This window comes from Mustelus asterias, chromosome 2, assembly GCF_964213995.1.
Source record: "Mustelus asterias chromosome 2, sMusAst1.hap1.1, whole genome shotgun sequence".
NCBI classification, from domain to species: Eukaryota; Metazoa; Chordata; class Chondrichthyes; order Carcharhiniformes; family Triakidae; genus Mustelus; species Mustelus asterias.
This window is the reverse complement of record NC_135802.1, coordinates 152,700,290-152,716,225: the sequence shown is the minus strand read 5'-3', so window position 1 is coordinate 152,716,225 and position 15,936 is coordinate 152,700,290.

Here is a 15,936-nt window from a genome sequence, read left to right as displayed (position 1 = left end):
CTGTCAAAGGTGATATCTCAAAATCTAAACCAAGATAGTGCTGCACTGTCAAAGTTGCTGTTTTTCAGATGAGATGTTAACCTGAGGTCCTATTTCCCCTCAGCTGGATGTAAAATAGTCTGCATCATCATTTCGATTAAGACCAGGAGAATTCGTACTGGTCAATATTTTGTACTCAGTCAACATCAGTTAAGATTACCTGGTCACTTATGTACTCTATGGAGTTTAGAAGGATGAGGCTGTACTCAATTGAATTTAGAATGATGAGGGGGAATCTCTTTGAAACTTACAGAATATTCAAAGGCCTGGATAGAGTGGACGTGGGGAAGATGTTTCCATTAGTAGGAGAGACTAGGATCCAAGGACACAGCCTCAGAGTAAAGGGACAACCCTTTGGAAGTGAGATGAGGAGGAATTTCTTCAGCCAGGGGTGGTGAATGTATGGAATTCATTGCCACAGAAGGCTGTGGAGGTCAGGTCATTGAGTGTATTTAAGGTAGAGATAAATAGGTTCTTGATTGGTAAGGGGATCAAAGGTTATGGGGAAAAGACGGGAGAATGGGTTGAGAAATGTATCAGCCATGATTGAATGGTGGAGCAGACCCAATGGGCTGAATGGCCTAATTCTGCTCCTTTCTTTTATGGCCTTATGGTCTTATAAAGGATCAATCACACGATAGGTGTAATCTACAATGGAAGGGAGGCGGAGGAAGAAATATGCAGACAAATTAGGGAATTAAGTGAAAAAAACATGGAATACTAAGCATGGAGGATTTCCGCAACTTGTTATTAATTGGATGGAAGAGGTAGATAAAGGAAACAAAGGATTAAAGGTTCAATAACCCAACATGCAAAAAGTCCAAAGCGGGAAGATTGGCTATTGAATTTAGTACTGGAGAATGAACTACAGCAGATAAGAGAAGTAAAAGTAGGGGAACATCAAGGCAATAGTGACCATAATATAAAATGATGAGAGCGAAGGGCATTAGTATGATAAAAACCAAGTTACTAGTTTGGAGGAAAACTGATTTTGAGAGGCTGAGGATTGAACTTGGGGAAATAAAATGGGCATCTATTTTGCCAAACATTGGTATAGATCAGCAACAGGAAACATAGTGCAGGGAAAAAAATATTCTGCTCAAAGGAAAGAAAAAAATAAGCATCAGTGGGACACCATAACCGGACAATTGAGGGTTAGGAAAGAGACAGGCATTAAATATATAGACAACATAGGAGTGAATGATAGGAGAGAAAACAAAGAGGCAAGGAGAGAAATGGAAAAAAACTTGATCAAAGATGGTTTAAGGAGCATCGGGGACAGAGAGGTCAAGAAGTGGAAAGGTTTACAGAAAGAGTTCCAGAGCTTGTGGCCAAGACCACTGAAAGTACAATCACCAGAAGATGAAGTGATGAAAATCGGGGAGGTGGAAAAGACCAGAATTGTGAGTGCAAATACACCAATGTGTGAGGCTGAAGGAGAGTAAAGTGATAGGAAGAAATGAGGCCATTGAGGGATTTGAAAACAAGAATGAAGATTCTAAGACTGCGGTGTTATTGGACTGGAGGCCTGTGAAAGTCTGCAAGTGCACAGATTGTTAAATGCTCAAAGAGGTGCAGTATTTCTAGCACAATGTCTTTGTTTGAACTGAATGTAAGATGGTTCCCCCAGCCTTGTGATGCTTGGCAGAGGTCACATGACTACAGCAAGCCAGATAGGACCTATCTTACATGATTGCATTTCAAAACTCATACAGAGAGATGGGCAAGCAAGATTTGTAGTAACTTAAGATACGAGCAGCAGAGTTTGGATGAGCTCAAGTTTATGTGGATGGAAGATGGGAGTCCAGGCTACAGTATGTTTGAACAGTAAAGTCTAGCAATAAGAAAGGTATGGATGAGTGTTTTTGTAGCAGATTAACTGATGGAATCAAGCAATGCTATTCAGGTGAAAGTATGCAGTCATGGTGATGATGCAGATAAGTGGCTGCAAACTCATCTTAGTGTGAAACACAACACAAAGGTTGTGAACAATGTTGCTCAGATTACGTTGAGGGATGGAAATAGTGGCCAGGGAATTGAATTTGTGACAGGGTCCAAAAAAACAATGACTTCACTCCTCTCAGGAAATCTCTGCTCATCCAGTGTTGGATATTAGACCAATACTGCACCAGATCAGAGACAGAGGAGGTATCCAGGGAGGTAATGGTGACACAGTGCTGAGTTATTTTGTGGAACGAACTCTTCGAAGGTGTTTCATTTGGAGTACATGGAGGCATGATTTTGCAAATTGTCAAGTTAAATGTGTCTGAAGTTTGGAAAGGAAAATTATCAGGGAAATCTACTTGCAGTGGCGGGGGGGGTGGGGGACGTGGATCTTACCAAAAAATGGCAGAGTGTTGTTTCCGGCAAGAAAACCGGAGAGAAACAGGTCAGTTTTCTTTCCAGAACTTACAACACTGCCAAAAAAAACCCAAGGGGGAGTATTTCACCGTCATGTGAGAAGTGTGGGAGGTGGGGTGGGGCGGGGGGGGTGCGACGATGCCTCATCATGCCGGCAAAACCTGGTGGTAGCCTAGAGTTACCGATATTGAATGTCCATTATGTCACTGGTGGGGGTCGGTGCGGGGACAATAGTGATGCCGACGTATAACATGTTTTGGACCTGTCATGCGATTTTGCACTCCCATTGTCATTCTTGTCCGATGAGAACAGGAATGCAAAATCTCGGCCCTGGTCTCCTTCTCACTTTATAGCCATGAAAATTCAACTTCATGGCCTCAACTGGATAGTTTAGCCTCATAAATGTCCAGAAACACACCAAGTAATTGAAACATACTCTCTACTCTGATGCTGCTGATTGATTTATTGTTTACGTAAATTGCAATAGTCTCAATGCTACTTGATCCTTCAAAATGCATTTGGTTTCAATTTCTTGGCCCTGAAGGTTTAGATCTGCACTTCCCAGTTCTGGTAAAGTGACGGATCCCTGATGCGTTAGCTTGCTACAAGTTTATTCAATGCATTCATGGCGTGTTTCATCTGGAGAGTCTGGATGAGAAGAATTATGCATACGCTGGCCTTGATTTCCCGATTCCGTTTTTTGTTGCTAGCCTTTCATGTCTCTCACATTGACATTCCAGACTGTTTGCCAAGAAACATACTGAATATTAGAAAACAGAGACCTTGGCTTCCTCTGCTGGAATTGTTAATGAACAGGCACCACATATTCTTTAGAGTAAAAACATTCTGGATCTGATTTATTGCAATAAAAACAACATTTTTGGATTTCTGAATTTGGTAGCGTAATGCGATTTTCACGCTGATCTCATGTACTCTAGACCGGAATTATGAACTTAGTGTTGGGTTGACATCTTACAGATAAAGAAAATGGAACTATGGCAAGGGCAAACTCAACTCACTGTGGAAGAACCTATATGAAAAAATATATTAGTTTATGGCTGTTCTTGAAAATAATAGTCGAATGGAATTCAGCATTTATTAAATAAAAATCTTATTAAGTACAAATCTGATTAAAAGTTCTGTGTCTGTAAATATGTGTCACTGTATGTTTGTAGAATGATTCCAGCTTTGCTGATTGAACTGTGCCGAACGTATGATCACATCATCATTATAGAACAATGTTGGGCAACATGCTGTCATCAGGATTCTGAGTGCACTCCACGAGACATTTTATTGACTGTTGCCTATGCGCAGATTCTGCTGGTTTCCATCCACGTATTTTTTTTCCAACCAGTATGATTGAAGTGATACGCATGTAAAGCAAGGACAAGTGAAGTGAGGTGCATGCTGATTGCACATAACATTGACTTGTGCTCTCCTTCTGCGTCCAATCAAGTGTAAATATTTCTTTTGTTTTTACCACATGAAGTTGATGACTGTTCTATTAATATATGAATGATCAAGCATTTTCTATAACTTGTAATGAAATATTTGGCGTGCATTAAGTGTATTCAATCTTATTCAAGGATCATAGTTAGTGAACAAGCCCAATTTCAATCTTGTAGCCCACTGAGATAAAGGAGGGCCACTCATGCAACCCACTCATGAGCCTATGTTGCCCACCACTGCTATAGACCAATAACATTTCAATAATGACATTCGCAAAGAATGTCAAAGCCATCATTTTAACACTTTAACATTTTTATTCCTTGCTGATAATTTCTATTTTTTTCCCTACTTCCCTATTGTAAACAATGTAATCTTTTCCATTTTTCAATTGTTTTGCATTCTTTCCGATTATTTTAAAATTGTTTTGTGCCTTTGAGTTATTATTTTTTAAATTTTACTCGTTCATGCCCTGGTTCGGATTTGTTCATTAAGCTCTGTTCTGTGGCACCAGAATCTCCTCAGCCAAAATGGCTGAACACCCAGATCCTGGTCCATGTAGTTTATCAATGGGGTGCAGAGCCAGGCTTGGGAAATTGAATGTAAAAGCTCAATTAAAAGTGCCTATTCATGGCAGTGGGCCCAAAGGACAATTAGTGAGGGCCAAATGAGAAATGATCAGCAAGATGAAAGGAAAGCCGAAGTTAAAAAGAACACAAAGCAACAACAAATGAAGAAAAGGCGTGACAGGCACATAGATGGTTAAACAGGAGAAAAACATGCAGAGATCAATAAAGTGATCAACACAAATCAAATGATTGATATCTTTAGACAGTGAAGTCCTAACATTAGAAAGGGGAGATCATAGAATCCTTACTGTGCAGAAAGTACCCATCGAGGCTGCACCAACAATAATCCCACCCAGGCCCTATCCCCGTATTTACCCTGCTAATCTCCCTGACACTTAGGGGCAATTTAGCATGGCCAATCAACCTAGCATGGAGATGGAGGGAAAGGCACACTTACTGAGAAAACAAAGAATGAGAATGACTTTGAAACACGTATGGAGATATTGGGGTCATACCTGGGTATTCACGTGGCAGGGTGATTGTCCACCCTTTATATGTATGTGCATTTAGAACGGAACAATCTCATTAGTGACAGACAGCATGGTTTTGTAAGAGGGAGGTCGTGCCTTACAAATTTGGTGGAGTTTTTTGAGGAAGTGACAAAAACGGTTGATGAAGGAAGGGCCGTGGATGTCGTCTATATGGATTTCAGTAAGGCATTTGACAAAGTCCCACATGGCAGGTTGGTTAAGAAGGTTAAGGCTCATGGGATACAAGGAGAAGTGGCTAGATGGGTGGAGAACTGGCTTGGCCATAGGAGACAGAGGGTAGTGGTCGAAGGGTCTTTTTCCGGCTGGAGGTCTGTGACCAGTGGTGTTCCGCAGGGCTCTGTACTGGGACCTCTGCGATTTGTGATATATATAAATGATTTGGAAGAAGGTGTAACTAGTGTAATCAGCAAGTTTGCGGATGACACGAAGATGGCTGGACTTGCGGATAGCGAAGAGCATTGTCGGGCAATACAGCAGGATATAGATAGGCTGGAAAATTGGGCGGAGAGGTGGCAGATGGAGTTTAATCCGGATAAATGCGAAGTGATGCATTTTGGAAGAAATAATGTAGGGAGGAGATATACAATAAATGGCAGAGTCATCAGGAGTATAGAAACACAGAGGGACCTAGGTGTGCAAGTCCACAAATCCTTGAAGGTGGCAACACAGGTGGAGAAGGTGGTGAAGAAGGCATATGGTATGCTTGCCTTTATAGGACGGGGTATAGAGTATAAAAGCTGGAGTCTGATGATGCAGCTGTATAGAACGCTGGTTAGGCCACATTTGGAGTACTGCATCCAGTTCTGGTCGCCGCACTACCAGAAGGACGTGGAGGCGTTAGAGAGAGTGCAGAGAAGGTTTACCAGGATGTTGCCTGGTATGGAGGGTCTTAGCTATGAGGAGAGATTGGGTAGACTGGGGTTGTTCTCCCTGGAAAGACGGAGAATGAGGGGAGATCTAATAGAGGTGTACAAGATTATGAAGGGGATAGATAGGGTGAACGGTGGGAAGCTTTTTCCCAGATCAGAAGTGACGTTCACGAGGGGTCACGGGCTCAAGGTGAGAGGGGCGAAGTATAACTCAGATATTAGAGGGATGTTTTTTACACAGAGGGTGGTGGTGGGTGCCTGGAATGCGCTGCCAAGTAGGGTGGTGGAGGCAGGCACGCTGACATCGTTTAAGACTTACCTGGATAGTCACATGAGCAGTCTGGTAATGGAGGGATACAAACGATTGGTCCAGTTGGACCAAGGAGCGGCACAGGCTTGGAGGGCCGAAGGGCCTGTTTCCTGTGCTGTACTGTTCTTTATAGAACATGCATGAGTTCTATCCCATTGGTTCCAGTGAAATGAAAAAAATGATCTAGTTCCATAACAGATCAATGAGCTTCTTTCACAAAGGCAGCCAAGTTGGCAATTATGGCTGGAATTCTCCAGTCTCATACGCCCTGCTACCACTGCTAGCGAGAGCAAAGAATTTGGCATTCAGCCATAGCTTTGTTCATAGCAGCGGGACTGGATAATTCCAGTCGCAGGCGAGTTCGGAGAATTCTGGCCAATGTCAGTGTCTCAATGCCATGGGGTCAGATGGAAAGAAGGAGACAGAAAGTAGATGATTGAAGAAAGAGAGAGAGGAACATTTGAGTACGAGAGAAGGAGAAAGACTCACATTTTCTTTTTTCTTTTATACAGAATAATACAATAGAAAATAAGCATTTTTTACATAGGAAAATATGAAAAATACTTTCTTGAGCACACAGTTTATTCTTTCCAAAGATCTGTTGCAATTTGTAATATTGTACCTTCAATTTTCCCAGAAAAAGGTAAGTGTGAAATTCTTCCAGACCTCACTGTAAATTTAACAAAGGCCCAGGTTGCCAGTCTAACAACAATTCAGGAAATCCGGAGAAATCTATCCTAGTTTATGAGAAAAGCAATAGAGGGAATTTTAATCTAACCTACCTGGCATAAGTCTGAATGTGTCTAGTTGAAAGCTTGGTTTATACTCGGTGCGATTTTATTCTCTATTGAAATCAATCAAGTGCAAAACTGGGTGGCCTGTCAATTCAATTTTTGGCATGATGAACTCAGTTTCCGACCAATTGGATTAAGTTAAAATTAACATCAAAATCTTTAAAATTAATAAAAGTAAAATACTGCAGATGCTGGAAATTTGAAATAAAAACAGAAAATGCTGGATTAACTCAGCAGGTCTGGCAGCATCTGTGGAGAGAGAAACAAAGTTAATGTTTTGAGTCCATGTGACCCTTCTACAATGTAAGTTAATCCAGCATTTTCTGTTTTTTCTTTTAAATTTATGTTGGCAATACTTGTGGCCAAATGTTTTAAGATATTCACAAGGGATACATGTGTTAACTCACCTATCCCACATTGATAAATACCTTTTATAAAACATCTGAGACACATACACAACTTTCTCTTGTTCTTCAGATGCAGCTTGGATTTTTAACATGGACCTGAACCACTCGAGCAGGTGGACAGGTCTTTCTTTGATGTCTCCTCTGAACGATGGGGTCCTGTAAAATTTCCTCAGGGCAGCAACCTGTGCTACAAACCCAAAGTGTGAAATTTGAACTAAAACTTCTGGCCTAGAAGTGAGTATCACTAATTGAGTTCAGCAGATAAAAAATGCGTGCATCTGCAGATTGCTAAATTAGGGTAGATGTAAAGGGTTATGTAAGATTCCTCTTGGTCTGTTACTACAGAGAGTAACTTTATAATGATTTGAAAGCAATTTGGGTTATTTTGCAGAGACTAAGTCATAGAACATATAACCCTTTGGGTTGGATTTTCTGGCTGCGCTCACCCCAAAACCAGAAAATCCTGCCCAAGGTCAATGGACCTTTGCATGATCCTGCCTGCTATGATTCCTGTGGCGGGCAGGATGGGACAATTCTGCCCATTGTATTTTGAATTTAGTTGAGACACTCTTAAGACAATTAAATGACAGAGGTCAGTGTTGCATCAAAGCATATGGTACTGTTTTCAGGATTTAAATTTTGCCCTATGATTTTAATAATAAGGCAACGTGATAGTGACTGCCTTGGACATCAAGCCATTTTTCCAGTGAATGAAACCCAAGAGAAGATGGCTGCTTTGATATAATTCAAACCACTGAAGATCTTTACAAATTTTAAGGCAACATTTAAATATTCCCTGTGTTCCAGACTCTTGGGGATATGTGAACTTCCAAATGCACTGCATGCTTTGATAAAACCAGATCATTCACAAGAATGTAGTCAAAAAATGACACAGCCTATCAAACTTTCCCCCAACATGATCCATGTACAATCTCCCATATCATCCACTTTACCCATCTAGTTAATCTTCTGAGGCAAAGATTTGCAAATATCTATCTTTTTCCAGAAACATCTACTTCTGCGCGGAGAAAAAAAAATCTTCTGGTTTCCAGTCTCTCGTGAATCTTAATAACTTTAAACATTGGTGCTTGTTAATTTTTAAAACTTACCACACAATGGTTGTTGGAAGTTTGAAACTCTCTTCTACAAATGGTAATTGATGCTAAATCAAGTGTTAAATTTTAAATCTGAGAATGGATAGATTTTTGTTCACCAAATGTATTTAGGGATATGGAGTGAAGATGAGTATTTGGACCCAGCTTGCAAATCAAGCATGGTCTCATTGAATGCCAGAACATGCACAAGGGGCAATTGGTCTACTCCTGTTCATATCTCCAGTGCTGCATTGACAGACTAAATGGCCGATACATCGACATCATCTTCACCTCTCAGCAGTTTAAATACCTGAATCAATACCCCAATAAGAAAAAAAACGAGTCTCTGTTCCTAACGGAAGAATTATAGGTGCCATCAGTTTAGGTCTTTCACAGTTCTTCTCCATCCTACCTTTTGTGTTTGCACTTTGCCTTTATCTGCTAATGGAGAACCAAAAATGGGCTTCATTTTAGGTGGAGGTGGTGGCCCCACACACAAGCAGGTTAGCCAGGGCTGAGACTACCTCTGCTGACCCAGGACGCCACAACACAATTTTGCTTGGCTCAGGCTGTTAATTGCCTGAGATGGTGGCTACCATCCCCATGTGTGAGGATTTCCCACCTCCATGAAGTCCTGATCATTCAGGTTCTTGGCAGCTCTCCAGACTTAGCAGCGCCATTGGGAATGGTGGTCACTGCGGGGTCTGTACTCAATCCCTGAGCAGGAGAGTCGCTGGAAGCTGAAGTTCAAGCTAAGTGGAGTGGCTTTGCCTGGCGAGTAGATGGATGCTGTCAAAGCGACAGGCATCGAACGGGAGATAAGGTAGGGGATTTCAAGAGGGGATGGCTTCTTCTGCTGAGAAGACTCTCTGTGCCTGAACAGGAAGGATGCCTCAAGTGCTCAGCCAGACCACCAGGGTATGTGCCACAGCAGGAAGAGACCCTTAAGTGCCCAATTAATTTGCCACTCCAGGACCTCACTGACCCAAAGGTAAGTGGGTTGCCTGACACCCATCTGGCTGCTGGTAAAATACCAGTGGAGGAAGGTGGGTGACTGGCATGGTCCCTACACCCCCTCTATCCCACCCAATTTGACACCCCCTGCCTGCTAGCTCACTCCAGAGGGGCCACAAAATTCCGGTCTATAGTTGCTCCACTAATGTTAATGACGGTTAATGACAGTGCAATGTGCAACTTGAGCTTGGTCCATCAGTGCTTAGAAAACTTAGTTTTCTGTGATCTGTAATGTTTTAGTGTACACCTTCTCAAGGAAAGTTGCTAAAGTTCACCGGTATTTTTAATGATTAGTGTTTTAAACCTTACTGAAATATAGAGTAATGTTAACCTACCTTTGTTTTAACCATCCAGACTAGCAGAAATTAGCCAGTAAAATTCAATACATTCCTCACAGCATGTTTTCAAAAAAATATTTTACAAACGCGAATTGGATTCATACCAAGGTGTGGCTGCCACAGAACGAAATAAAGATAACATCATAAAATAAAAATGACTTCAGTAGATTTTTTTTTTAGTTTTCACTTCTGAGACCTATCTTTTACTTGCCTCAAAATGTGTCGGATAACTTCAGCCAGAAACAAGGAGAAAAAAAATGTTCTTTTATTTGTTCGCAGAGCGCAAGAGGAAACATCTGCAAGTCAGTAAAGTGAGATATTTATGGAAAAACATGAAAGGTGGTCACGAACAGGCGAGATACGAAGATATAAAGCTGATGGAGTCTAATAAATCATGGAAGATGGCTAGGTTGAAGGAAATCAACAAGAGATCCAACGATGGAAGGTTAGGGAAAATGGCTTTCTTTCATTACTTGGAAAGAGTGGAAACTATGAGAAATTTCTGGGAAGGGAAAACCAGCGAGCCAGATGGTAACACTGAGGACGATGAGGTAAGCTTTATTACTGGATGTAAACCTCAGCTCCCATTTGCAAATCGAGTCCGAGGCATTGCAAGCTTAATTAAAGAAGTTTGGTACGTTGCCTCTAAGATTTAATTGCACTCAACACAACCTGAGACATCTGTGATGCACTTTGCTAGCAGGCAAGTTAATGTTTTAAATGCTTACCTTGCATGCACACTTTGCAATTATTTTGTAACCTGTTAAACGTACGAATTAATTGGCACAAACGAAATGCAGTAGAAAATTAGCCCCAGAGGAGTAGATTTGATAACAGAATTTAAGGTCCTGTTTGAGTTATGGTCAGGATCATACACGGTAAATTAAATCCTACAGGGCTTCATAATATAAATCCTTCATATTATAACTGAAATAACTTGTTTTTTATGAAACTCCATTCATAACCTCAGGCATCCCAAAGTGAATGAAGTGCTTCATGAAGCACTTCATTATATGTTGTAATGCAGCCAATTTGTACACAGCAACGTCCCAAGAACAGCAGCAAAATAAATGACTAAGGAATCTGCTTTGAAACTGCTGTTTGAGGGGTAAATATTGGCACGGACATTGGGAGAACTCGTCTGATCTTTTTCAATTAGTGTCATAGGATCCTTTATATCCATCGAAGAGAGCAGATGGGGCCTCACCTTAAACAGGATAGCACTTGCTTGGTACCATGCTAAAGCATCAGATTAGATTGTTATGCTTATGTATTGAAATGGTACTCGAACCGACAACTTTATAACTTAGAGACAGAAGTGTTCTGTGAAGAATGATTTGGTTTTATTTTATTTATTAGTGTCACAAGTAGGCTTACATTTGCACTCCAATGAAGTTACTGTGAAAATCCCCCAGTTGCCACATTCCGGCACCTATTTGGGTACACTGAGGGTGAGTGGGGTGGCATGTGGCACAGTGGTTAGCACTGCTGCCTCACAGTACCGGGGACCCGTGTTCGATTCCCGGCTTGGGTCACTGTCTGTGTGGAGTTTGCATGTTCTCCCCGTATCTGCATGGGTTTCTTCCGGTTGCTCCAGTTTCCTTCCACAGTCCAAAGATGTGCAGGTTAGGTGAATTGACCATGCTAAATTCTCCCTCAGTGTACCCGAACAGGCGCTGGAGTATGGCGACTAGGGAATTTTCACAGTAACTTCATTGCAGTGTGAATGTAAACCTACTTGTGACTAATAAATAAACTTAACTTACTTAACTTAATTTAGCATGGCCAATAATGCACCTAACCAGCACAATCTTTCAGACTGTGGGAGGAAACCAGAAAACCCGGAGGAAACCCATGCAGACATGGTGAGAACATGCAGACTCCGCACAGACAGTGACCCAAGCCGAAAATCGAACCTGGATCCCCGTTGCTGTGAGGCAGCAGTACTGACCACTGTGCCACAGTGCTGCCCATGAATGAACTTGTTGGAAAGTGAGGTCATTGCCTTTTTGTGTCAATTGTGATTGTAACCATCTTAAACGTGTCTGGGATATGCTTGTTTCTGCAATATGTAGATTAGTTTCAGGAGTTCAACTGGGTCCCTAAGGTTCCATATAGGGCAGTGGTCTAACACTGTGAAACCCCTCTTTGTGCATCTGGTTCTGTCAATGCTTCCTGCTCCAGCCAAAGCCAGTGTATGCTAGCAAGTTGTCCTAATCTTAAAAAATGTTTCCTAAGTATTTGTCGTTGTTTCAAATACTCCATTGGGCTGATTTAATCCGCTGTAATTTGGTGTAACAAAACTGTCAGGCACAGCATATCAAAGTCACTTGGAGAGGTACAGGAGTTGCATGTGAACGTTGTGCAAACTTGGACTGCACAACTCGTCAAATTGTTAGCGAGTTCTGGGAGAATGGTAACTGGGCACTGCAGATAAATATAGTGATCGCACTCCCACTGATACAAATTTATAGAGACAGATTTTTAAATGTTAAATGCATGTGCAATAACTAGAGCTGGAAGTTTTTCATTCCTAATGGGTCAAAAGTCTATTTCCAAGAAGTAATTTAACTTGATAATTCCACTTTGAGGTAGACTGTTTTTGAATCAACAGTGGGTATGCTGTGTTGATGGGACACTATTGCAATGTCAGAAGGCAGAGAGAGAGTGGGGATAAAGGGGTCTTTTTCGGAATGGCAGCCGGTGATTAGTGGTGTGCCTCAGGGGTCAGTGCTGGGACCACAACTTTTCACAATACACATTAACGATTTGGAGGAAGGAACTGAAGGCACTGTTGTTAGGTTTGCAGATGATACAAAGATATGTAGAGGGACAGGTAGTATTGAGGAAGCAGGGGGGCTGCAGAAGGACTTGGACAGGTTAGGAGAGTGGGCAAAGAAGTAGCAGATGGATTACAATGTGGAAAAGTGTGAGGTTATGCACTTTGGAAGGAGGAATGGAGACATAGACTATTTTCTAAATGGGAAAATGCCTAGGAAATCAGATACACAAAGGGACTTAGGAGTCATTGTTCAAGATTCTTGAAGGTTAATGTGCAGGTTCAGTCGGCAGTTCGGAAGGCAAGTGCAATGTTAGCATTCATGTCGAGAAGGCTAGAATACAAGAGCAGGGATGTACTTCTGAGGCTGTATAAGGCTCTGGTCAGACCCCATTTGGAGTATTGTGAGCAGTTTTGGGCCCCATATCGGCCTTGGAAAGGGTCCAGAGGATCTTCACAAGAATGATTCCTGGAATGAAGAACTTGTTATATGAGGAACAGTTGAGGACTCTGGGTCTGTACTCGTTGGAGTTTAGAAGGATGAGGCGGGATCTTATTGAAATTTACAGGATACTGCGAGACCTGGATAGAGTGGACGTGGAGAGGGTGTTTCCACTAGTAGGAAAAACTAGAACCAGAGGGCATAACCTCAGGCTAAAGGGACGATCCTTTAAAACAGAGATGAGGAGGAATTTCTTCAGCCAGAGAGTGGTGAATCTGTGGAACTCTTTGCCGCAGAAGGCTGTGGAGGCCAGGTCATTGAGTGTCTTTAAGACAGAGATAGATAGGTTCTTGATTAATAAGGGGATCAGGGGTTATGGAGAAAAGGCAGGAGAATGGGGATTGAGAAAAAAATCAGCCATGATTGAATGGCGGAGCAGACTCGATGGGTCGAGTGCCTAATTCTGCTCCTATGTCTTATGGTGTTATGTGGTTTCAGGTGCTGCAACGTTCAGTTTCTGCTGGAGCTTCAGCATTGAAAGCCAGACTAACTCCACTTACTGTCACTTCTTGTTAATTTTACAGTCCACAGATACAAGAATGACAAAAGTATGTAGCAAACTATCAGCAGAATATTGCTTCTGTATGTGATCAAAGGCCTGAAAAAAGAGGGAACTAACTGTGTTGCACACATTTGTTAATTTGAACACTTTACAATTGAGGTAGGTGAATGCGATTGATGAACTTGATCCAATCAATTTGTTTTGCTATTCAAAAGGAGTTAAGTGGAACCAGGCTTACAGATTAAGAGGTTAATAAGAAGATATAGAGCTGTGACTATGAGAACAGCAAGTGGTTCAATTTCTGACTCCTCAAAATCTCTCCAGCATCAACTAGGCACAAGTCAGAAACGTGAGGGAATACTCTTTGTCTGAATGGGTGTAGCTTCAACAACACAAGAATAAACCCAACACCACAGAGGACAAGGCAGTCCAACTGAGATGCAGTCTACCCACTGCCATAAACTTTCACTTTGTTGACCACTGGTGCACCCTGGCTATAATGCACAGAGATGAACAGCAGAAGTTCATCATCTTCTTCAACTACATGTTCCAAACCTGTGATCACCAGCAACAAGAAGGATAGTGCCAGAAAGTGCATGGAAACTTCATCACCTCCATTGTAACAGGTTGTATAAATGAGGGATGTTATATATTTAAGTGGTTGCATGATTACCTAGCCAAGCTGTTCCAGTACAGCTACAACACTGCCATCTACCCAGCAATGTGGAAAATTGCCCAGGTGTGTCTTGTAAATGAGAAGCAAGACACATCCGGCCAATTACTGCCCTATCAGTCTATTCTCATTCATAAGTGAAGTTATGGAAGGGGACATCAGCAATGAAATCAAGTGGCACTTGCTTATCAAGAACCTGCTCACTGACACTCAATTTCAGTTCCGCCAGGGTCACTCTGCTCCTGACCTCATTACAGCCTTGGTTCAAACATGGACAAAAGAGCTGAAAGCCAGAAGTGAGGTGAGAATGGTTGCCTTTGATATCAAGGCCATATTTGACAGAGTGTGACATCAAGGAACCCTAGCAAAACTGGAGTCAATCGGAATTGGGGGGAAAACTCTCTGCTGGTTGGAATCGTACCCAGCACAAAGTTAGATGTTGTGGTTGCTGGAGGTCAGTCATCTGTGACGTTAGTGTACTTTTAAGAAATGTTTTTTTAAATCATGTTCTCTGTAGCTATAAGCAGTTTTAGTTTCATTGCTGCTGGGCCAGCTGCTAGAAATCCATTTATTGCTCCTTCAGTGTCTTTAATGGGGTTTGTTTATTTTTACTTTGGGACCCTGCATTGTTAGGAGGAAGACTGGCTGGCAGGTTATGTGTTCTGGACAGTTTTCTTTTTCCTTCCTAGTAAATTTAAGGTTTCATTTTCTGTTTGGCTGACAGCAGTTTAGTTTAGAAGGGACATCAAGCTGAAAAGAAGTGTTTCTCTTTCTCCCTGGTTTTGGAAATTCTGCTGGGTAGCTAAAAGCAAGATTTCTTCTCTTCCTCGAGTGGAATATCTGCTGTTGGTGGCTAACTTGCCTAGAGAGTCTTTCTCTCTCTCTCTCTGGGAAGCTGTTCTGACTTAAAAATGTTCTGGGTGTATTCAGAGGGCTGCTAGAAGTTACAAGGCTAAGTAACATATCTCAGTTCCAGGATATCACTGCAGGAGTTCCTCAGGGTAGTGTCTTAGGCCCAACCATCTTCGAGTTGCTTCATCAATGGCCTTCTTTCCATCGTAAAGTCTGAAGTGGGATGTTCGCTGATGATTATACAATGCACCATTTACAACTCCTCAGATACTGAAGCAGTCTGTGTCCAAATGCAGCGAGACCTGGACAATATCCAGGCTTGGGCTGACAAGTGGTAACTAACATTCATGCCCCACAAGTGTCAGGCAATAACCATCTCCAACAAGAGAGCCTAAAAATCTTCCCTTGACATTCAATGGCATTACCATTGCTGGGTCAAATCCCTGGAACTCTCTCCCAACACCACTGTGGGTGAACCTACACCACATGGACTGCAATGGTTCAAGAAGGTAGCTCACCACCACTTTTTCAAGGGCAATCAGCAATGGGCAATGAATGCTGGCTTACCCTTGAATGAATTTTTTTAAAAAAATTTTCATTTGATTTGATTTATTATTGTCACGTGTATTAACATAGTGAAAAGTATTGCTTCTTGCGCGCTATACAGACAAAACATACTGTACATAGAGAAGGAAATGAGAGAGTGCAGAATGTAGTGTTACAGTCATAGCTAGAGTGTAGAGAAACATCAACTTAATGCAAGGTAAGTCCGTTCAAAAGTTTGACAGCAGCAGGGAAAAAGCTGTTCTTGAGTCAGTTGGTACGTGACCCCAGAC